General features: G+C 39.2%; 1 protein-coding gene across 5 annotated transcripts in view; it reads left to right on the forward strand.

Moving 5' to 3' along the window:
* Positions 1–24554, forward strand: part of LOC122867597 (thyroid hormone receptor alpha-B) — a 141426-nt gene that overhangs the window by 14758 nt on the left and 102114 nt on the right. For 3 of the 5 annotated variants that reach the window (XM_044178575.1, XM_044178576.1, XM_044178582.1), the window contains exon 2: positions 6752–6834. The exons of the other annotated variants lie outside the window; for them this stretch is intronic. The gene's annotated coding sequence lies outside the window, so the exon portion shown is untranslated. The remainder of the gene's footprint in view (positions 1–6751; positions 6835–24554) is intronic. 5 annotated transcript variants of the gene reach the window in all.

Consider the following 24554-nt stretch of genomic DNA (forward strand, 5'->3'; position numbering starts at 1 on the left):
AGCGCAGAAAATGGGTCAGACATCTGAGAGCGAGGCATTCCTTTTTCTGCATTGGATGTCAAGACATCCAATTGCACCTCTTTTTCTTCTTTTGCTTTCTCTTTCTCTCATGCATGTTTTTTTCTCTCCCCACTTTCCCTGGCCAAGGAAAAGTGCAAAGAGAGGAGAGAGGAGAGAGTTATTATGCTTGGCATGTCTGCAGAGGACGGGCTTTAATTTGGACACGGCCCAGCCGATCAATCTCCACATTGGCTCAGTTACAGCACTGTCTGTGTGTGTGTGTGTCCACATGTAACAGTTAAGCTTTTAAAGTATGCAAACCAGCAGATTGCACTAAAAGTAAAGCACACTGGATTAATCCCGTGTGGAAATGACTTATTCTATACACCAAGCCGTGGAGGAACAATGAATTGGATTAGAGCTGGAATGAGCAATAATGGAATACATGCTGTACTCATCTCTAACAAAGTCAAAATAAAGGAAATTAAGTTTATTCTGTGTCAGGCAGTCTGGATAGGAGCATCAGCTGAACGTCTAAATTGGAAATGTCCTATAAAGAGTAGGAAGAGTCCTATAGGTGGCACATGTGACATGAGTGATGGGTCACGGTAGATTGTAAGCTGATTTGGAAAGGAGCTCTCTCACACACAGATGAACACACACACACACTTTGAGTTACACTTTAGTAACTCAGGGTAATTTGCATAATATGCAAACAGATGGATGTGATTCAGCGGGTGGTTTGGCAAAGTGTCAATGAGCCTGCAACATTTCCTGTTTGAGGCCTTTCTCTGGCATTGAGAGCGCTTAGCCCACTTGTATTAGAAAGTCCTAGTTGTAGTTGTATGACAGCAGCTCTCAGAAACAGACTGCAGCCAGGGTCTCATCGCAGAATTCATTCAGCAGTGAACCCCCCACAGCAAGAACATTATTTATTGAGGGAAAAAAGTGAAACAGTACAGTTTATTCATACTTTTGCTGTAAAGACTCTAGGGCCGATCATTTTTTCAATTAATCATATGTGAAAAATGTTATAATTTCCCATAGCCCAAGGTGAAGTCCTCAAATGTCTTCGTGTTTTGTCCGAGCAATAGTCCAAAACCTAAAGATATTCAGTTTACAATGATACAAAATAGAGAAACAGAAAATCCTTACATTTGAGACGCTGAAATCAGCAAATATTTGGCATTTTTGCTTTAAAAACATGACTAAAACGATTATTCAGTGATCTAAATAGTTGAAGATTCATTTTCTATCGATCGACTAATAGATGAATTGACTAATCGTTGCAGTTCTAAAAGAAACTTAGTACTCTTGTGTGCACTGACGTGATAGTGAGCTGCTGTAGCAAAAGAGTTTCCCAACGGGGATCAATAAAGTATTTCTGATTCTGAAAAACATGGGAAAACATGCTAAAAGTATAACTGGACTAAAGGTAGGGCAGCTCACAACAGAGACACTAACAAAAGCATTGCTTTTCCTTCAATATATGGCCCTGTTTCATTTTAAAATGGAAAAGCTTGATGTTGTTTATAATATAAAGCTTTTGACAAACAGCTCTGTCCCAAACGTCAGATTTGTTTAAAAAGATTAACAATAGCTGCAGTCTAGTTTTGGGAGATGCTGTCATCTTACAAGAGAGATTTTTTTTATGGTGAAGATTAAGCATCGCAGTGTGCCTACAGAATGTTGGTCTGCGGCACTGGCATACTAATTTGTTAGACATACTCTGTCAAACTCGCAGGGAAGGAAAGGGACAAGACCAAGTATGAAACAGCTTTACGTGAAAACATAGAAAGTGAAGTTATAATTCTTGGCTTGATGAAATGAGCAGACAGGTATTTAAATTATTCTTTTCATCAACAATCCTTCAGAAAATCAATCTCTCACCATAAAGAGGATGATTGATATAACAATGTGAACAATGCATCGTCATCTTTAAATGAAACGCAGTAGTGAAAAAACAACAAACTTTAGTCTTGTGGTCTTTCTAACTCACTTTGAGTGAAGAGAATCAGCATCGTCTGTGGATTCAGCTGTTAGTCCTAATCCTTGAAGTCTTTCTCTTAAAATAAAACATATGGTTACTTCCAATAGTGCAAAAATCTCACTTTTTGTGTAGCTTGTTCAAGAAAGCAGCTAGTAAAAGGCATTCCTTCATTCTGTTTTTCAGTCACATACTAACTGTTATTTCCTAGAAGTGGTTGGAGAGATGTTCTCTGACTGTTGGATTTTTAAGACATGACTGTAACATGACATTCTGTGACATTGTTAATTGTTGGCTGTTTAACAGATGGTTCTGTCCCCTGTCAATTTCTGCAGTAAAGGTCCGTAGATGCTTTCCACTCTTTTGCACTCACAGAAAAAGACATTATCAGTGGTGTGTCTTCTGACAGATGGTAGAAACTTGCTAGCCTAGCTACATTAAGACTACAAACAACCCATAATACAAAACTCTCTTTAAAAGAATAGTTCAGCATCTTTCTTTCTGAGAGCGAGATGAAATGATTAATAATAATCTCTTCTGTGTGTTAAGTACGGGGCTGGAGTCAGGCTATGGCTAGCCTAGCTTAGCCTAAAGACTATAGGCAGGGAAAACAGTTAGCTTGGCTCTGTCCAAATCCAAAAATATGAATGCCAATACCTCTAAATCTTACTAATTAAAACAGTGTACTAGTTTAACACAAACAGAAATAAGTACAGAACGTAACTCCCCCTAAAACCAAAAATTTTTGTTTTTACATTTCTGTTTCATATTTTGTACTGTTTGTGTCAGTCTGCCCAAGGACTGCAAATGGAAAATAGCCAGTAGCTCTTCTCTTCGTTTGAAATTGTTTTTGTACATGGTCCTTGACAATTGGATTTAAATAAAACAAAAATGTCTGCAGATTAAACATATGAGATGTATTAATTGGTGAGCTTTACTTTTTTTACACTTTGGACAGAGCCAGGCTAGCTGTTTCCGCATGCTTCCAGTTTTATGCTAAGCTAGGCTAACTATGTCTTAACTCTGGCTATGTACTTAACACACAGACATGAGATTGAAATCAGTGTTATGATCTCACTCTTGAAAAGAAAGCAAATAAGCGTATTTTCAAAAATATTAAGCTATTCCTTTTAAAATGAGTGTATTATGGTTTGTTTGTATCCTTAATCAGAATCAGAAATACTTTATTGATCCCCGAGGGGAAACTCTTTACAACAGCAACAGGCAGCATGCACGTTGGCGCATGCGCACCAATGTCATAATGTGGCTAAGCTAGCAAGTGTCTACCATCTGTCAGCAAACACATTTCTAACAATGGGTTTTTCTGCCATGAAGGAAATTTCAAATGAGTATACAGACAGACATAAGGTATCTCACTTGAAAGAAAGATATTCAACTATTCCTTTAAGTTGCTTCCTCAGCGTTTAACAGAATTTACAGAAAAAAATCTGGGTTTTAGTATGAAATGTTTTCGTGTTTTTCCTGTCTCATATTCAGAATGTGGTCAGGTTCACAGTCGTAAATGGGCTTCAAGGAACAACTCATATTCTTTAATGCTTTTAAAACCTTGCCATACCTTAATCTGTCATGGCCATCTGCTTTACCTCGAAATTCTGTGTCAACCTTATTGGTGTAGCTGTGTGTTGTTATGCACTAAAACATGTCACAAGACTAGAGCTCATGTGTAGGCATGTTAGGTTATTGACAAAATAATTAATTGTCTCTTCCGGGCCACCAGAGTGCAAAGTTGAAGAAGAGCAATATTTTGATGGTTTTCTGCTCCTCCTTTTACCTGAGTATCCATCTGTTCTTTTTCTATAATTTCTGTCAGTAAATGTCAGTGGTCACACATCATCATTGCTCAAAGGCAGAATTATTAATGAAAATGGCTCATTCTGTCACGTGATCTCTGTTCCCAGCTTATCTTATATTCAAATATCAAACAAATGACTGAAATAATGTTATGGTGTTATTTTTCACACATTCGGTGTCACCACGACAAATGTGGTGCAATATACACAATGCAACCATTAAAGGTAGGGTGCTGAATAGGGCTGGATATCATTTTAAATGTTTTTGATACTAGTGCCTATATAATACCTGAGTTAAGGTACCTATACCAAAAAAAAAAAACTTTTTTGATACCTTACTTTATTTTGTAAAATTAAAAAAAGAAGATTTTCCAGGGTTATTTAATCTTAAATGTTGTCTAAATACAAGCAGCATGACAAGAACTTTGTCAGAATATTGTGTGTATATCAATGGGTGTGTGTGTTTTTGTCTCAATCAGAGCTGAAACTAACAGTCAATAAATAGACTTGTTGAATGACAGGAAATGAATACATGTTGAAAACATTTTAGGCTTGTCTTTACTTGTCACAAGCATTTGTCATTGGCGTTGACATTTTATTAATTACATGTAGGGTGTGTATCTATCTAGATAAACAGTCCAAGATCAGATACACAAACAATAAAAATACATTTGCAATGATATGAGAGGCTTCGAAAGCCTATTTGACATTAGATTTTTATAATAAAAGTGAAATAAAATGAAGTCATTATTTCCTTAATTTAATCTTTCCTTTAATTTAAATTAAAATGCCACAGAAAATTGTTTTCTTACTCAAAACATAGGCAGTGATATGATGGAGCTAGCTAGCTTTTTTGCTAAGTAGGATGATTTTTTCACAAAAATGCTGCAGATTGGATATTGTTTACATCTGTTACTGGGTCAGTGTCATCTTTATTAATTTGGTATTTTCAGTAGTGCTGTATGAGCACATGGCTTAAGTAACCAGGAGAAGTTAAGGGCCAGTTTCAAGATTCTGATTCTGATTCTGAAGTAGTATTAGCTACTAACGTTAGCATTTGTCACCTTGGTTTAATTCTCCTCTCAGTTACTTTAATGTCAGCTAACACGTTGCCTTCCTATATGTAGTGAGGTTTGAGGTGCCACTCTTGTATCAGTTCACCCCTAACTTGATGATTAATCAACAAAATGAAGAGAATGAAAGCCATTTTAGTTGCAGCCCTAATCTTAGTGTTTTTAATGTCTATTTCTGAATGATGTTTGTTAATGTGTTCATGTTAATGTGTGTATACTGCATGTCTGTGAAAAGCCACAGATGTGAAGCATTATTCAATTTACCTCTGCCAACCAATCTGATCCAATGCAAAGGGGCAGATTTGGTCCTGTTTAGTATAAGATGATTGAATGTCACATACAGTGGAATATAATTTACTTCAATAGTCATAAATCAAGGTCAGGGTTATTATCTTCATAGCCTTTAAAAAAGAAAAAAGGTTGTTTTTTTGAAGTTAAGTTTCTGCACAGGTATGCCAACATACATGCTCTTTTCTACTATCTACTATCTACCTGACATTGACAACAGTTATACAGATTCACACATTTACAAGTGCATTTCTCATCTTCACCTTGATGATATATGTTGAGGTGTGACTGCTAACTTTTGCTGAGTATAAGTGATAATAATATTCAACTTGCCCAAGCTGTCTGGTTAATATCGCCTGAAGCCTATCTTTTATTTTAGTAGTACCTCAGGTGTAAATAATAGGCCTTGTTGCATGAAGAGTAAAGTCAGTAAAATTAGGCTATTGATGTACGATTCATGCATGAGGGTGATTCATCACTAATTAACTCTAATAAAGAAACCGGCATGCGTGCTATTCTTGTCATCACCATCGAAGTGTGGCGGAACAATATCCTAAAGTTCACTAACTCAAAGATCAGAAAAAAAATAGGCCTCTGTGGTCGCTTCTGTTTTAAGGTAAGGGCTATTCCCAATTATCTCTATTATTCACTGTTAGCGCTGTAGGCTGTTGTATGTGATGGGTGTTGATGAAGACTTGATCCCTTGTAGGCAGCCTGGGCTATTTTTGTTGGTACTTTCAATGCTCATACATGTGTGTGTTGTTATAGGCAACACTTTTGACATGTGACCTTTACATTTGATGTCTTAATTGTACTGAGAAATGATTGTGCTCATCTGTATGTAATGGGTAACTTTAACCGTTGTTTATATGTTATGTACATATAATATATGTTCTGCAGAGTATACTGTGCCCTGCTATAGTTGGCTGTATTGTATCATACTTTGATATGTGTGTGGAGGTTTGATGTGGTTGATTATTATATATCAGATGACACAAAGCAAGTACCTACATGCTTGCAGCTATGAATGTTTCTTTGCAACAAGCCATGAGCTCGCACACTGAGTAAAGTAGCCCAGAAGATGATTAAGGGAACACCTGGAATACCATATACAGCAGAAATCCCTTTCCATCAGTGTATTCCTGAACAGATAGTGTACTCCTGGCCTTTTGAAAGTCTAGCAAGGTTCATACTGTATACTCCCTTTGATTCCTCTGGCCAGCCTAAGCCTTAAGTTAGACACTTCATTTGGCTAAAGGATTAGACTACTAAGCCTTTTAGTGGTAAGCTGGTCACATGAAAATCTAACATCGGTTTGCATAGACAAGAAAACCTTGCACCTCCTTCGGGGATTTTCCTCTCTTGAACTCTGAGACTCCTCCCATGTCATCCCTGACTTGGCAGTACATGCATGCATCAGTGGCCATGTGGATTACCTTGTGCAGAGCTGCAGCTATCTGTAGGATTTGGCTAACTAATGTCTCGTAGGATCACTCTGTAAGCCTTTTCACTCTCCAGAGTGTTTGGCCTGGTGGATGTTTTTCTTTTGTTGATATGATATGAAGAAATCAGGGTGTTTGTTCTGATTACAGAGTTCCATGAGACCTACGTTGGGATAAAGGCTGGGATCAAATGTAAAGAAACAACACTGAAGCAAAGACAACTGACCACCAAGGTAAGAAATGTTTTCATAGCTTTGTGCACACCTCTGGATGTTGACATATTTGCTGTTGAGTCACTCAATATTTCTGTTTTGGCACAAAAACTATTAGTAGTTGTAACCTTCGGTCACGTGGGCAAATTATGTACGTCATTACTTGATCTCGCACTGTCTTTGGTGCAGTGCTTTTAAAGTTTTTGCACCATCATCTTGATGTGAGCTACAGAGACACCTTAAACAAACTGATTTTATTAGCATGGAAGATTATAAAAACAGGATTTAGGACTACTTGACCACGGAACGCACATGTCCTGTTACTGAACACTGCTATTTGTGGTTTGATGTAATTTGTTATTTGTTTTAAGTCTGTTGCTCGTTTCTTTTGTGTGAAACTTTTTATGCTGCTGTCTTGGCCTGGACTCCCTTATATCTCAATAGATATGTATAGTCCTGGTAAAATAAAGGTTAAATAAATAAATAATAAAAAAAAAACCTACATCAGTAGAATCACAAAGTCAAAAGACTGGTGTGGAAGTGGGGTTGGTTTTATTTTTCCATGCTGGAAGGCGGTGTCTCATTTCCACAGGTGGAGATATCAACACTTTTTGCCTTGTCAAGACTCCCCAGTAAATTGGAAAATTATCCAAAATGCAATATGGATTAGTGCAATATCCAAATACCAAAAGGATGCCGCTTCCTCTCCAGACGAGATAAATGAGCACAGCTTTCTCTCTATGCCACCTGAGCAGCACGAGGGTGGCACATATAGACAACAGGTTTATGTCTCGTACCAGCCTTCATTTACAAATCAAATTGCATCTCAGATAACTTTGCATTTTCTCACACTCGTACCGGCTAACATGCTGTCCCTCACTAACAGGTCACACCTTTGCTTTACAGAAGTGTTCGTGTTGACTGATGATCCTTTTCATATTGCATTTTCATGCTATATATGTGTACTCAAGGTCTAGCACTGCACTCTGGATCGACAGGTGTGCAGCAGCATACAGCAGTTATTGTTAAGGTTGGGGTTTGATGGCAGTGTATTCTGCATATCTGAATGCAGTATTGAATCCACTGTAGAAAATAAAAAAATAACTAAAACTCAAAGATGCAATTTAGGAGCCGTGGTCTTTCAATTTGAGAGCATGACTCATTGATTTCACATTCAGATTTTGTAATGTTTTCTTTAAAACCCTGCCCTCGCACTCAAATAGCCCCTGCCTGCGCTTAGATTTGCTCTGCTTCTGCTCAAACTGTATGCTTGCACTCATGTAAAAACAGTGATGATTTTATTAAAAAAAATTGTTGTTGCTTGCAGTGATGTACACACAGATAAAACTATCACCTGACTCTTTAATTCCCCTAAGCTCTACAGAGCTTTATTACCTCTTGCAGCTCAGTGGTTTGGTTTACTCTTTTGGTTCACTCTCAGCGCTCTCATAGCGTTGTTTTTTGGCCGCAGCAGGCAGCTGTTTTCAGAAAAATAGCTCTATAAATCCACTGTACACTACCTGCTCAGCACCAAACAGACACAGTTAACTATAGACTAGCTGGTGAACATACTGGAGCATTTAGCAGCTAAAGAGGAGTGTGAATATTGGACTTACTTTCACCAGGTGGACAGAAACAAGACTCCAAATGAATGATAATGTTGCTCTGTAAATGCTGGATGTGGAAATATACAACTGTTTGCTGCCATGTTTGCTATTTCAGCTTAAGAGGTTATATGCCAAAGTTGTGTTTACAGCTCATTTGTGCCTCCCCCCTCAGGTTTAAGTATATTATTAGTAGTCAATGATTGCCCAGATTAACCCAATCCAGATACCAGATACTGAAATGGAGCATTAAGCACATATCTGAAATGACCTTTGTACAAATCAAACAGTGAATAGTTAGGTCTTCTGCCATGTGTGTCCTTCTCAAAGAACCGCTTTTCCATGCCTGTCACCATTCTTTAAAGAATGAAATGCACAATTAGACATCTTGCATAACTACAATATGTAAAGTAGAACTTTTATGTGACTATAGAACCTTTCAAACTATTCTGATGGCATGTCTTTTTTAAAAATTTTTATCCTACACATACCTGTCAAACTCTTTACGGAGAGCCCCTGTAGCTACACCAGCTTCACATAAAAAGATGACTTTCAGTTGGTTAGTTGGTTTTTTTTGGCGCTGCCATTGCATAAGGCCCCTCTCAAACATGTTTTGGCATGACACTGTGATGTCAAAGGTTTTGCCTTGCCTCTGTGATCACTGCATCAGCAATTACTAAGTGTTAGTCAGATCTTTCATTCAATGCTCAAGTCTATGATGAGTGAAAGATGCTATGACCCACACTTGGGTACAAACAGTAGGGCTGGGTACGTTGCAAGATATTACTTTTAGGGCCAAAATTCATTTGACTATTGATTTGATGAGATATGGTTGAGGTGATGTATTAATAATAATAGTATAATAATGAACTTTATTTGTATAACACCTTTCATCCAAGAAATGCAGCTCAAAGTGCTAGGAACTAGCGACGAGTAGACGGGAACAAGATTAACACTACTGGAGAGCCTCTGTATTGGTGAATTACTAAAGGTAATGCATCCCAGAATTTGTACTTTTTATTCAGATTGTAATGGGATTCAAATAACCAGAGTCAGAACAGTGCTTAATTAATGTTACTGATTTTCTCTGAGGCCATATATACTAATAGCACACAATTTCTCCATCTAGTACTCCATCCTGGAGTGAGAAGAAGAATGTAGATGGTGTTCTTTCCTCCTCCGGTCAGAGATTTTAAAAAGTAGGCATTATAACCTTCAGCTTCTGGCTGCTGATATGTTCTCAAGTTCCAGGTACTGACTGGTCAGGAGTCTTGAAATCTGTACAAAACACAATACACCACATTACAAAATCTTAATGTGAAATCAATCAGTCATGCTTTCAAACTGAAAGACCACGCTCACAGGAAGACAGGACAGAAGCCCCATATTGATAAGGCAGAGGCAGTTTTGAGTGTCAGCCTAATTAATGTTCACAACCTGTATCTACAACCTGAAAGTGAGATGAACAGAATATGAAATGTTGATTAAATATGTATCAGATGCATTGACATAACAGGTGTAGACACATTGAAGTAACCGGTGTAGCTCACTGACTTTTGCATACCTTATTTTTATGAGCTACGTGCTTGAAATGCTGGCGGTCCCACTTCAGAACCTTAAATGATTGATGTGATTTGAATGAAAGTTTAACTGGAAGATTTCGACAACAGGATATTGACCGGCCACAATCAGCAAGTTTGGGCTTGAAACAGGTTTCTCCATGCTGCACATATGCAAATGTGCAGGGGTGTTGTGAAGTGTGCGCATCGGTTGCTCTGTAAGCTTCTGCGACCAACGTCTACCCATAACACCCTTCTCTGTGCAGAGATGTTTAAATGTATCTTTGCAGAACTTTATTTGCAGCCTCACGGCATTAACATTAATAAGCCTCAGTGTTTTGTACATTGGTCTATGCTGGTAGACAGCAAGATCTAAAATAGAAACTCCAGTTATAGTGGACTCACTTTTTTGTTGTGATGTGCAGAACAACTTAACATTAGCAATTAGCCTACCTTTACAAGGGGCTAGTACATGAATCAGAACAAAGTGGCTTTTGTCAGAGGGATGAGAGGTGAGCAATGGACGCTACGCCGACACACACATCCCGCCCTCGTGCTTTTCTGGTGACAGAGAGAACGAGCTGAGCCACTCCCTGCCCATCTGTCATGCCCATCAGGGGAATCACTTTCCCGCTCTGGAACACACACTCACAAACACAAACGAGCACACACACCCCCACCTGGGCACACATTCACGGACACAAATACAAACATGCACACACATAATCAAATGGACAAATATGTACAAACATCCACATGCACACAGACAGTCACAGACAAATACAAACATTTGAATTCATATACAAATAATCTTTGAGCCCTGCTAACATTTATCTCCAACCAGCGAGTACTGGGGATCCGTAAAGCAGGATGGGTAAACTGTGAGTGGGCTCAGTGCCAGCGGTTGAATTACTTTTATTCTCTGACAGTTTGACTCACCACCTGGCTGGGTAATCCCAGCACACGCTTTTGGACATCTCCCATTCCAAACCTCAATTTCAATTTGAGTGAATTGAATTTCTCAGATGGCCATTCAAGCCCTGCCTGGTACTAACCGGAAGAAGTAATCTTTCTGACCGTTAATGCTGTGCAGAAGAGAGACACAATGACATTTAAAATGAAACCATTGCAGTCAGATGGATGTGCACGCAAGCTGTCGCTATATTAATGCGGTCTTATTTTCTGTTTGTGACATTTGAATAAGAATAATTTATTCTCAGTGATCAATAAACTAACTTAATAACCTGCCTTGAGGCTCTTGGATGTCTAGACAGAATAGAGTACCGGCAATTTAATTTTACTCTGCAAAGAAGCCAGAGATTAATTTAGAAAGACAATTACCAAGCATGCTGCTAAATGACATTTCCAGGAACTGAGGAAATGATAACTCAACAATGATGCTGGCTGAATTGAGCTGTGGTAGGTGGCTTTACCTGCACTGTAGCCAGGAGGCTTGGCTGGGTTGCAGTGCAGCGGTGGAGGCGTGATGCTGGAACGTATTGGGCTTTTTGTTGTGAAGGGCAAGTGCTCTCTGCTTTCCGCCATATGGTTTTATTGTAGTGCAGGATAAACAAGGTGTAGCTGTAATGTTAGGTTGCAGCATCATAGAGATAGAGTGGGTGGTATTTTATGAAACTGCGGTTTCTTGGACAGCTCTCTCATTCACTGAAAGGAAGTGGTTTTTGCCTCATCTCAGCAAAGCACAAAATGTTCCTCTTTTTCGGCTCTCTGTTGATACTCTTATTTCATTCATTGTTATACTATCATATAAACATCTGTATTTGTTTGGGGTCAAAAGGGCAGCTCCAGTGGAAAAGTGCAAACCACAGTTGGCAGAGAATAGAGAGTGTTGGTGGTGTAATGTTAGGTAATATTGTTCCTGGTTATGATTGCTTACCTCTCAGAGCTGTGTTTGTATTGCAACTGGAGTTGATTGGTGCTGCAGAGTGCAAACGTAAAGCTAAAGTCTTTATGATGTTTCCAAAAGCTAGATGTGTTTTGCCTTTGGGACCTGTTTAGATAGGGTTAGGGTTAGTTTGGTAATTATTGTTTTAAATCACATTTGTATGATACCTTGATACCTTGTTTGTACTGCGAGTAATCTTCATCCAAAGTCGATCGATTAATTGATTAATCGACTAAAGTACACACATAAAGGTACAAGAGCTAAAATGATGATAAATCAGCTGATGTTTATTTTTTTAACATAAACACATAACATAAACAACCAAATTCTAGGGATCCTTATAAACAATATTTATTTGAATATATTTTGCTATGAATGGAGCAGGACATTTTATATAACTTGTCAGTGCTCTCAGGTGGGCAAACTATGTGAAGGCAACACTATTTCTAAACTACCTCAAACATATCATTGGCATGTCTGCACTGAAATGTCTTGTTACTTACATGTATCTGACAACATGGCACACCAATACTGATATATCTGTTATAAACTAAAATCAGTTGATAATATCAGCCATGTGGATGCAGCAGTCTGGCTCAAAAACTCCACACCGAACCTTTTAAAGGGTAACTTCTGTATTTTTCAGACTGGATCCTATTTTCCCATGTTTTTATGTCTAAGTGACTAATTGGGACAACAATTTTTGAAATTGGTCCAGTATTGAGTTAGAGGGCTGCACCCGGCAGCCGCAAAACAGAATTGCAATGTAATCATCCGGGGCAGTTGCGCACCGTCAATGTACGTCCACTAAAAGTGCTTGTTTTTGCCGCTGACAGGCTCAGATTGTTATTCTAAGTGCCTGACAACATTATGGAAAGGACCCTACAGAGATAGACCTTTTTGTTAAAGAGTCCTCTTTGTTTAAACAGCTGTTATATCGCTCTCCTCAAAGCCACCAGATTCCATTGGCAAATACAATCATTTTACCTCACCTAATAATACCCACCTAATAACAATCTGAGCCTGTCAGTGGCAAAAACAAGCACTTTTAGTGGACGTAACTTGACGGTACGCAACTGCCCTCGGATGATTACATTACAGCTGGTTTCAGCCCTCTTGCTCAATACTGGACCAATTTCAAAAATTGTTGTCCCAATTAGTCACTTAGACACAAAATCATGGGGAAAAACATGGGAAAATAGGGTCCAGGTTGAAAAATACTGAAGTTACCTTTTTAAGTCAGTTGAAAAGATTGATGTGTTGAACCTTCAAACAGGCCATCAGAAATGCATGCCTGAGTCTCAGTACACAACAAAGAGTCATGTTTCCTTTCAACACCGACACTAATTTAAAATCTTCAGCAGCTACACAGCTTTATTGCTTTAAAGTATATATCTCATGCTGTGAGAGCACTTTGTTTCATCACTCAGATAGAACTGTGGATTTCAGGCCATGACAGAAGGGTAGACGTCAGAGACAAGATTGACATATTGATTATGGTGTGTGCTGTGATGACAGCTGAAATGCAAGCTGCAAGAAAAATTGTCAGACAGCAAAAATGTTTTTTTTTTTTCCCTGTCTGGCTCAACCCTTCGAACCCTGCTTGGTAACCTGTGATCACAGCTTAGAGAAGTTACATTCATGTTGCATATAGCGAAGTTCTTCATCAGGCTCTTGGGAAAGCCGGCCACTGCCAACAGCTCCTGCCAGACAGCCAACTGGATATCATGGTGTGAAACAGATATGATTGTATCAAGTGCTGGCTGTCCAGTTTCAAACTAACAATGAATGACTTCTTTTAGCAAACCATGTTCAAAGGTTTCACAGGGAGCTCCCATTTCCTGACACTGCAGTGACAGCTAAAATGTTTCAAGCTTTGACATGTTAATACATTTACATACTGGAACAGCATGAACATTTTCCACAGCCCTCTAACACTGAGGTTCTGCATATAGACAACATGCCTAATATACTCTATTTTCCTAGCTGTATTACAGCTTGATCCAAGATAGCAGGATGTTTATGCTGACATTGATGTTAATTAAAGCCACAGATACATTAAAACGCTGCCTGCTCCTGGAGTTAGCAGGTACCTGTCTGCTGCAGGGCTTTGAACCTTTGGTAGCAGTTACATGTTTGTGAGGTCTAAGGCATGATGGGACATCTGATATAGATGGTAATGAAATAAATGAAACCACTGTGTGCAGGACCTCTGTGGTAATCACATCGTGGCAAACTGTCACAGGCAGCGTCTTCAGTGAACACTTGAGTTGTCAGTCAAGGCAGTCTATTTATATTTTTTCCCATACATGACATAAGTGTTAGACAATTTTTCTGACACAATATGTCAAAAATAAAGAGATAAGAAAAATATACATGAATAATCCAACAAGTAAATAAATAAAATAAAAAAACATACATACATTTTGATGTCATCAAATATATTTCAAAGTTTCTCTCCCTTGCAAAACTCAGTGATCATGGTCAAGGGTAAAAAAAAAACTAACCTTGACTGCTGGTAATGACGGGATGCGAATAGCTGGCTCCGCTGTCCTAGCCAGATGCTTTGTTCAAAGTATTTGAACAAACGTCTGGTGAGAACAGCCTCCCTTGTTGCAATTGTAATTACCTTATACTAAATGACTGAAGTGGTTTAGTGCCTTCATCGAACAAAATTATTTTGACACATCTGGATTATTAAACATTAATCTGCAGATGAAAAGAATCAATAAATACAATGCAAATAAATACAAAACAAAAAAGCAATTGAACTATGTGCACAACTACAGTTGTTGGAGAACTGTTGACAGCCCTAGATACACTATGTGCTATAGTGAGTCATTTTATGTGGCTGGCCATGTGAACAGGCCTGATGAATCCCTCTTACTCTCTGCAAGATTTAATGCTAAATGCTTAAACCCTGTCACACTTCAGTAAGTCAGCTGATGTCACTGATCTGCTGTTAATAACAGCAAAGGATCTAAAGCAGTTCTGTGTATGTTTATCACAGCTGTTTTTATGCTCAACATGTATAAGTTCTTATAGTTATAAGGGCCACATTTCTGCATTACATTTTGTCCCTCTTTCTCTCCCTGTGCGTTTCCTCCCCCCTGCTTAATCTTTCCTCAAGGCGATGTCAGTTGAGGCGCAGAACAGGTGCAGCAGGGAGTGATATGAACACAAGTTCCTGCTCAAACACTTGGTTCCACATTATATATATGTAATATACAGTCCAGTCTGCCTCTGCGCTGCCATTCACATGGAATGCGAAAACGGGTCCAAAGTACTCAACCACGCCAGACGCCTTTTGTTGTTTAATACTGCCCTGGCTGTAGTTGCTCTCACTCTCGCTCTGTCGGGGTTCAGCTATATAGGATTATAGATTTTAATATGTATAGACTAAGACCTCACAGTATCTTTTACCTCTGGCTAAGGACAAAATATGCTGAGCGTCTGCTGGTTTATAAGTTTAATGAGAACACATCAGTGAGGAGAAGGAGTGCTGAACAGTAGATCTTGGTTAGAGAGAAAGTGGGTTATTTTGCTGAGGGAGTACATGTAAGAACATGCTTACTCATATGATTCTATACTGGGTGTTTATGACTGTGTATATGTATATATATCTGTGTTGAGTTGGATCTGATATTGTGTACTCTGACAAGCAATAATCTCAACTCAGAGGTGTGGGTGTTGGTGTTAATTTCAAAGCTCCCTTCTGCTGAAAAAAAGGTTCTCTTTGTGTCCATGAGCACCTCTTTGAGACTCAAAGCAAAAGCCAGTATATCTGTAGTCAGCATGTTTATTATGTCCAAATTGCTGTAAACATGGTTACAAAGCTCTGGATACAGCAAACATTTTCATAATCAAGACCAGACTGCTATTCCTAGAGGGGCAAAGACACAGAAAACAATTGAGAAATACTAGAGGGAAAAGAGGGCAGAAATGGCTTGAGAGTGGTGGGCAGCATTAACCAGTTTAGAGAAGGGCATTCCAGCTCTTTTGTTGTCAGGCCACAAGTATTCCAGTCTTCCTTGCTCACTCCTACTCCTTTGCCACACAAATGAAGTGAACTTTGGAGGACTCCAATAAAGCCAGAGAAGCAGGACGAGTATTAAATGCCTGGGGTTAGGAACGTTGTCTCACTATATACAGTGGACACTCTTGTAACTCTCCATGTGGCTGAACTGTTAGTTCTTCTATGACACTTAAAGTACAGTCGGGTTTGGGTTTTACACAGGCATGTGGAAGAGTGTGTGTGTGTGTGTTTGCTCATTCAAGCAGGTACAGAGGGGATGGGCACAGGAATGCATCAGCATACCTTTTGTACTGTATTTGGATGGGTTTTAGATCAGTGAACCGTGTTCTGCACCTTCTCATTAAAGATGCAGTTCAATAAGCTGGTTTCAACATGCCATGACTAGCTGAAGCCATATTGGGACATTTCCCCTCCACCGCTGTGGGCAGAGGTCTTGTAGACTTTTATAGATCCTGTAAAGTTTGATCAAATTAACTCTTTTTATTTAACTTGATGGTTGGTTGAACATTAACTGAGCATAGGCTTTAGCCTTTGCCAGCATGAGTGATATCATTAATATCATAGTGATACAGAAGCCACCACTGAGGGCAGATGTATGACTCATATTATTTATACTATCAGTCCCATGACTGGAGAAGTCTCACTCTCTACCTTATTTTCTCATTTTAATGATTCTCTCCGTTTCTTCTCACCGGCGTTATTGTTGCTTTGTGCCTTGATATTTTCTTCTCTTTTTTTGTGTTTGTTTCGCTCTACGCTGCCAGCTGAGGTGTTATCTTTGTTACGTAAATTGCCCACGTGCCTTTTGGCAAAGCACCTCGTGTGCAGAACCTGAGCCAAGTCTGTCAAGGTTAGTTTAGCTGAAATTGTGCCAGTGTGGTGTGACACACCTGTGTGTGTGTGTGTGTGTGTGTGTGTGTGTGTGTGTGTGTGTGAAGAAGGTGCTGTTGTTCAGTATTTGGCCGTTTGTCAGATAGTCCTGCAAGACACAAATTTTCTTTTTCTTTTCTTTGAATACGTTTAAGCTGTTTTGCATTGTTGAACCTTTTGCATTCAAATTAAATTAAACAAATTACTTTGGCATGTGTGGTTTTGTTTAACAAAGTGTTTAGAGTGGCTTGTATTGTTTTACTTTATTTTTTCTTGCTGGAAATCAAGATTCAAAGTATGCTATAGTGTTCTCAGAAAACATGCAGTCAGCCTTGACCTTTGACCTCTCTATACACTGCCTAAGTCTGAGCCAGGGTCCGAAAATAACACCTGCCATGTGCCAAATGCAGGTAGATTTGCTGTTTGGCAAGTAAATCTTGGACCTGGATTGATTAACAGTTGATCAATATATTAAAATCATTTTGCTTCAAATTTTGCTCTGGCCTCTTCTTTAAGTTTGTATTCAACGTAATACCTTATTATCTCAATGAAATGTACTAAAACAAATGTATATGTGACACAAAAGTTCATTTCGGACACTCGTCAGGACCTCAGCAAGGCTGCTGAGCAGATAGAAATGACATTTGGCTGTTCCTCTAACATTGTACAGCTCAGTGTTAATTTGTGAATTTCATCTAGTTTGTCTTTAAGCTGAACAGCAGAGAGGGAAGACTAGTTTTGATGTCATCTAGAGACAAATCCTGCAGCTGCTTCATAAGCAACAAAGTGAGCTCCTTTGGCAGCACCCACAGTGGTTTCACTGGGGTATAGAGACATTTTCTGTGAGCCCTGGATTTGAATAAAACTCAATTGTAATATCTCGAAAAAAATGTACGAGCCTTACTTACAGAGTAAGTAGCTCAGGTTGTAGAGTCAGTCGTCTTGTAATTGGTGGTTTGATCCCTGGCTCCTCCTGTGTATGTGGGGCAAAAGTGTGTATAATGTATGAGCTGCAACTAACAATTACTTTCATTATCGGAAAATCTGCTGTTTATCTTCTCGATGAAGCGACTAATTGTTTAGTCTATAAAATGTTCAAAATAGTGAAAAATGTCCATGGTAAATTCCCAGTCCAAGATGATGTCTTCAAAATGCTTGTTTTGTCCAACTAACAGTCCAATACTTTTGGACAAATTTTTTTTGGCAGTTTGGCTTCTAAATAATTGCAGATTTACTGTCTAATTGGACTTACTGTTTCAGCTCTAATAATGTAGTTTATGTATTAATGCATTGAGATGATTCATTGCCATCATATGAAGATAGTTAGTTTTTTGTTTGTAGATATTGACTTAAATGTCCAAAATCACTGGAGTACTGCAACTTTCCCTTTAATGTAATACATAGTCTCTTTGTGTGTCCCTTATCCCAATCTGTATGTCAGTCTGTGTGGCCATGTGTATATCAACCCCTAGATTTGACTCTATATGTGTGTCCTTGTCTGTTGGAATCCCCAACTGTGTTTGTGTGTCCTTGTGTGGTGCCTCTGAATGTGTCCCTCTGTGTTCAGAACTGTTTGTGTATCCCTGTATCTTTGTCAGTGTGTGCCCAAGGCTGTGTGAGTCCATTTATATATGTTTCTCTATGTGTGTGTCATTGTGTGCGTCTCCTCCTGTGTTCATCATATGCTCTTGCATACAGCAGTGGGAAACGACTGCAGAGGCATGCCTGGGGAATGTGGTCAGGAGATGCCTGTGTTTATGGAGCATACTGTACTAAGCTGCACCGCTGCAGTAAACGTGCTATAAATAGAAGGTGCTGATAAAGAAGAAGAAAAAAGGCGGTTCAGTGTGAAACAGACTCATCAAACCGGTTCCTGTTTGAACACTCAGCCAGGGGCCAGTGATCACTGCAAGTCCAGACTGAGCTAAAACCAACACTAGTACATGAGCATATAACCAAGAGCAGAATTAAAAGGACCAGTGTTCTCAGATTTACTTTAAATGTATGTGGTTGTATTAAGGGTTAGGGTTTCAAGACTTGATGTATTTATGATTTTCATTAGGGAAGTAACGTACAATCATATAAGTTAAGTGTGACACACTGCAACCACATCTGACACCATCATGGAGGTCTACTAGAGAATCGTCTGTCTGCAAATATAACTGTTTATCAACATGTCTAGAAAAACAGAGATACACGTTAAAGCATGTTGGTGTAAAATTCATTAGTGTTAAAACTTGCAAAGGCTAGGTTTGATGGGGTTGGTTTCTTTTCAGATTTAGATAGCACAGTGTGAAACCCTAGCCTTGACTCTTGAGGGATTGGACCCTAACCGAAACAGACCAGAGAGGACTGATCCGAGGACAGTCAGACCCTGTTCGAAATAGACCTGAGGATGATTACTCCAGATCCATGTGGTCCTTTCCAAACAGATTCAAACAGAGAGAGAACACCAATACTATGAGAAGCATGATGCTCCATCAATTAACAAACAGTAGCAGTTGAAAAGAACAGCAATGCATGTCATTTTTCCAGCTTTACAGTTCACACTCTCCGTCTCACACTTAGTTATAGTTAGTTAGTTGTCTTAGTTATATTAGTAGTATAGCAGTAGTACTCCATAACGGGATTTTTTTGACAATATTATATAATGTAGCACTATTGTGCATCAGCTGCCATCATTTTTTGAAGCTGCACCTGGCTACATAACCATCAGTGGGTTTCTGACCACAGGTGGATATGATCGCTATCAGGCTTGTAAAAAGCTGCGAGTAGAGTCAAGTCAGTTTTTATTTATTTATTTATTTAGATTTCCCAAAATCACAAATTTGTCCATCTATACAAAATATATTACACCCTTTATTCTTAGAATTATTTGAAAGACTATAGCCTGAAAAGCTTGTAAATCATGATTGATTTATGAAAGATAATTACAAATAGAATCAGTGTGGTGAATCCGGTAGTAGGTTATAGGTTTTCAAGACATTTTAGCATGATAAACATTTTCAAAATGCTGCTGAGAGATTGGAGGAAGCTGTCTGGTGAATCTTTTGCAAAGGCAAGTTTTCTGGTGGATGAGCAAGAGAAATGAGAGGAGTCTTAACCCTGTGGTGGGTGACTCATTTTCAGGAAGAAGAGTTTTGTAGGTTCTCAAACTAATTGTTTGCCCTCTGATCCAACAGGCTATAATGGGGCTTACATGGATGGCTGAAGGCAGGAAACAGTGTTTGCTTAGCCTTAGATAAAGATGAAATGCATATGGATGGGAGAAGAGAACTGTAGCTCTTGCTAGAAGACCTGCAACCGTCCTCGTGTTATTATAGCATGAAAAAGCACTGAGAGATTTTAGGCCTTCAGTACAATATTTCACAAAGAAAACCTGGATTTTTAAACTCTGTAATGGTGCCTTTTGCCATTATTTGGCTATTAAACAGTGTGTACTCCTCCAAGGTGCTAATAAGTATTAAAGAGATTTAGCCTCAAGGTTGCACCACATCAATTTGTAAAACATGAATGAAAGCTAGTGTCATTGTCAGTTTTTCTTCAACAGCCTTCTCCAAGAAATCAGATTTAGAAAATTTGTATGAAATGACAATCTGGGTGCTCGGTGATTTGTTTAATTTCATCTTGAGCATCTTTGAGTGTGCATTAACACTAAGACACCAGTCTTAGTGTTAATGCACATTAGACGTTGTGAGGCACCTCACATGTCCACTTTCCCTATGGCGTGCATCTCTTTTCCAAACGCCTGCACATTCAGGTCCTGAAGAGGCTAAATCCTAAGCTGACACCCAGCCCCCTTAAACGACACTGTAACCAGTTTTATGACCTTGTTTTTCTTCTATTTTTTGTCTCTTCTGTCTTTTTCAATCTCCCTTTCACCTACTTCACTCTTCATCCTTGACCCTGATCTCCCTTTTTTCCCTTTATTCTCTCTTGTGCTTTGCTTCCATAACACTCCTTTAAATATCCCTTATGCCTCTGTGCTAACACAGAGTGATACACACACACACACACACATATATATGCACAAGTGAATCATTGGATATCTATTATTGGCTCCATGCACACACTGCACCCCCAATGCTCCCATTTGGAATTCTCCTGTTCCCAGAATCTTGTTTCACCATAGCAACACCAACATGTCTGCACTCTCTCTCACACACACACACACACACACATCTAGTCACCACATTCCCTTTTTTCCCTCTCTTTTTCTTATACCCCAGCTCTGGGCTGGTTTTTATGGTCGCCTGCCCCCAGCCCCCGGCTTGCTGTGTTCCTTCAGGAATTTTGGCCCACGTTCAAAAATCCAAAATCAACTACAGGCTGCTACAGCACCCTGGGCCCCTTCGCTCCGCGTCTGTCACCCCATATGTTGACCCCAGGGAGTGTTTGTGTATGTGGAAAGGGGGCTGACAGTCAGGCCACTGACAACCTGTCCCAAGAAAGTTTTGCTATGTCCTCCATGTCTGTCATTTTCTCACTCTTTTCCTTCCAGTTTGTCTTCTTTTTGTCACTTCTTTTGAAAACGTTAAACTAACCTTTGTGACCCACATCACTCTCAATCTCCCTCAGTGAGTTGATTTTGTATGCCCCCCCCCAATCTGTCACTGCTTTATATTTTACATGTGTCCGTAGATCAGAGACATATGCTTGCAAGTTACATGTAATAATACAAATGTGACATCATAGTATAACAAGGAAGAGGAATAGAGGCAGCCCAACATAAATTAGATTCATCCTATTCCCTAATAGAGTATAATCAAAGCATCTTCCAATTCCCTCTGCAGTCTCAGATACCCCAGATACTGTAAGTTAAGCGCTTCACCATTATTGTAGAAGATGGAAATTGTAGAAAGTGTGCCAAGATTTCCTAAAGTAATTAAGCTTATTTTGTGTAAAGTAGTTTAATTTTCTAAGGCAAGGCTGTTCCTACTTTTTAGGGCTATATATCATGTTGCTTTTAAGAGTCAACAATTAAGATCTTTAATATTTTGAAGTCATAAAGTCCTCAGAAAAAGCTTTCACAAGTTTTGTTTTGTATTTGTGTACATGCGCATTGCTTTGCATTTGTCTCTTTTCTAGCTTTGTCTCTTTTTCTTCCAGAGTTCATTCCTGCTCTTCAGTTTTTGTAAGAAAAAAAGGGGACAAAAGTATAGTGGAAAGAAATTTGTTCTACAGATGTTGTCTATCCTGGAGCCCAAAGCTTAGTCGAATAAAGGATTGCTTTCTCTCCCTCTCCGTCCTCTCTTCATCTGAGTCCCCCCATGACTCGTCTGCCTTCCCTCTACCTCTGCATGACCCTCTTGTCTAATTTTTTCATCTACTCTGTCTCTGTTTTTCTCTCCAATACATCATGTCCGTCTGGTCTGTACATGCTGATCAACAAACTGCCTTTAATTGATTCACTGCACCGGCGTGGCGTAAAGCTAAGATCTGCTAAGCTCTGGCAACACAGGGGTCCCTCTGCTCTGCTTTTATGTGGGTTCATATACATACGACTTGGCCTGTATAGAGCTGCTTAAGACAGCATTCATGTGTTTTTGTGCATGTTTGAGATGCTCAGATGACAAGCCTGCTGCACATTAGTCCAGTGATTTAGTGAGTTCAGCTGCGGCGCCAACCTCACCCCCTCCTGCCTCGACTCCATCACTCGTTCATCCCTCTATGGTGAGTGTCTTTGATTGTCCATTGTATTTGGTCTGGTTCAGATTCCCAGTTTGGTGGCTCCTCTGAAGGAGTGGAACACATGTGCAGAGCAGATGTGTTGTCTTCTGTGTTGTCAAAGCTAGCTCCCTCCCAGCTCACCAGCTCTCACTGTGGTGTTGAGAACCTAATATTTTTCATGCCTTTTGTGTGTTATGTCACTGCAAAATGGCACCTGTAAACACTTACAGTACAGTCTACTGATTACTGTTCTTATCCACATTTTAAAATAATATCAAAAATAATCCCCAGGCGCCAAAATGAAGTCAAAAAAGACAAAAAGCATGGAGCTTATGATTACCATATTTTCAGTGGGGACTCGGCCCTGGTAATAACATGGCTTTTAATGGCTGCATTAATTTAGCGTTTCACAAAGGCATCAAACATATTTAGGCTGCGAGGGAGTGAAAAGTGTTTTGGAAGAGTGTGTGTGGTTTGCCGGCTTTGGACATCACAAGTTTTCTGTCAAGGCACATCCTTTGTTACAATGAAGTGATGCTGGTTTCTGTTTTCAACTGGTAAAGCTGTCCTAATCCCTCCATCAACCCCCTCTGTTCCCAGCCAGTTTACAGTGAATGTAAACTCAAGTGTGTTTATCCAGTCTAAGCCCATTGTGGTCTGTCTTGAAAGCCAAACATGGGTAACACACCTTTCCTAATACGTTTAGGCATCCTACTTTTTCCATCATTATTACATTAGAAGTTGTGCTGTTTGATCTGCTGTCTAGAGTTCAGTTGCCCTATAGAGCTGCTTATAGCAGTGAGTTTGTTTCTGGGTATTTCACACAAAGCTGAAAGAATGGGCACATCATCTTCCTACATAGCTAGCTACCTACCTATCTACAGCCATGAAAAATGGTGACCACAAAATGGAGACAAGTGTGGATGAGATGAACACAACTGTACAGGCTGTTTTAAGCTGACTTTCAGAAACAACAGCTCATAAATCTGTATATTTCTTCATTTGGCGTCGAAGATGTTAGCTACTTCTTGCAACTGCTATCACAACTTCTGTGTTAACAAATGTCAATTTAGTCTCAATTTAGTCTCACTGGTTGTACCGGAAAGTAAAATTCCTCTGTGTGTTTTTGTGAAACAGGTTGTGCTGAAAGCTCGGTGACATGGCTACTTGCGGGATTAGTTGGCAAACTACTGTAGCTTGCGATCAGCTAACTATAGCTAGCTACCTACCTATCTACATCCATGAAAAATATTGACCACAAAATGGTGACAAGCGTGGATGAGATTGACACAGCTGTACTGATTGTTGTAAATCGAGTTACAGAAATAAATCTCCAACTGGCATATTTCTTCGATCGTCATGAAAGCATAAAGTTAACTTCTCCTAGTAACATGTTGACTGAAAATTTGTGTCAGTGGGATGGATATGTCACTTGCTACTGATTGGTTAGGGCAAAATGAAACAAATATATTGAACAAAATGTCAGACTGAAAGAATAAAATGAAACAAAATGGCAGTTCCGCCTTATCATCAGGCAACAGAAAGGCCCCTTACACTGCAGTGGAAGCTGTTGCATCAGGCAGTTAGAAGTCTTTTAGCTGTTCTGCGACCTAACGTTTTAGCACTAATGTATTCATGCCAACTACCACGGAATATCCTCCAGGGCTGTTGTGGTTGTCTTGTGTGTTTGAATAACAGGCTGTATTTTAACATCTCCAATTCTCTTGAAGACATTACAGGTCTGACTTGCTTTAACATTGTTCAGCTGGCAAGTACTGTTTATAATTATTTAATATTTTTAAATGAATGTACAGTACAGCTATTTTTTCTACTTATAGAAAACTTTCATCAGATGTCAGTCTGCCATAACACATGCCAACAGACAGGGTTCACACAGTGTTTTCATTTTATCACAGATTTGATTACAGATCATATATGTCACATCTCCAGTTCTCTAAGCACTAAAGGTGAGCATACAGTTACTCCGCAAGGAGTGTCGCCCTGTTGGAGATACCTTATCCAGCCAAAACATAGTAGCTCATATGTTGAGCCATCAATTATGTACCATGTCAAAGGCATCACGTATTCTGTAAAGG

This window comes from Siniperca chuatsi, linkage group LG20 (genome assembly GCF_020085105.1).
Source record: "Siniperca chuatsi isolate FFG_IHB_CAS linkage group LG20, ASM2008510v1, whole genome shotgun sequence".
Lineage (NCBI taxonomy): Eukaryota > Metazoa > Chordata > Actinopteri > Centrarchiformes > Sinipercidae > Siniperca > Siniperca chuatsi.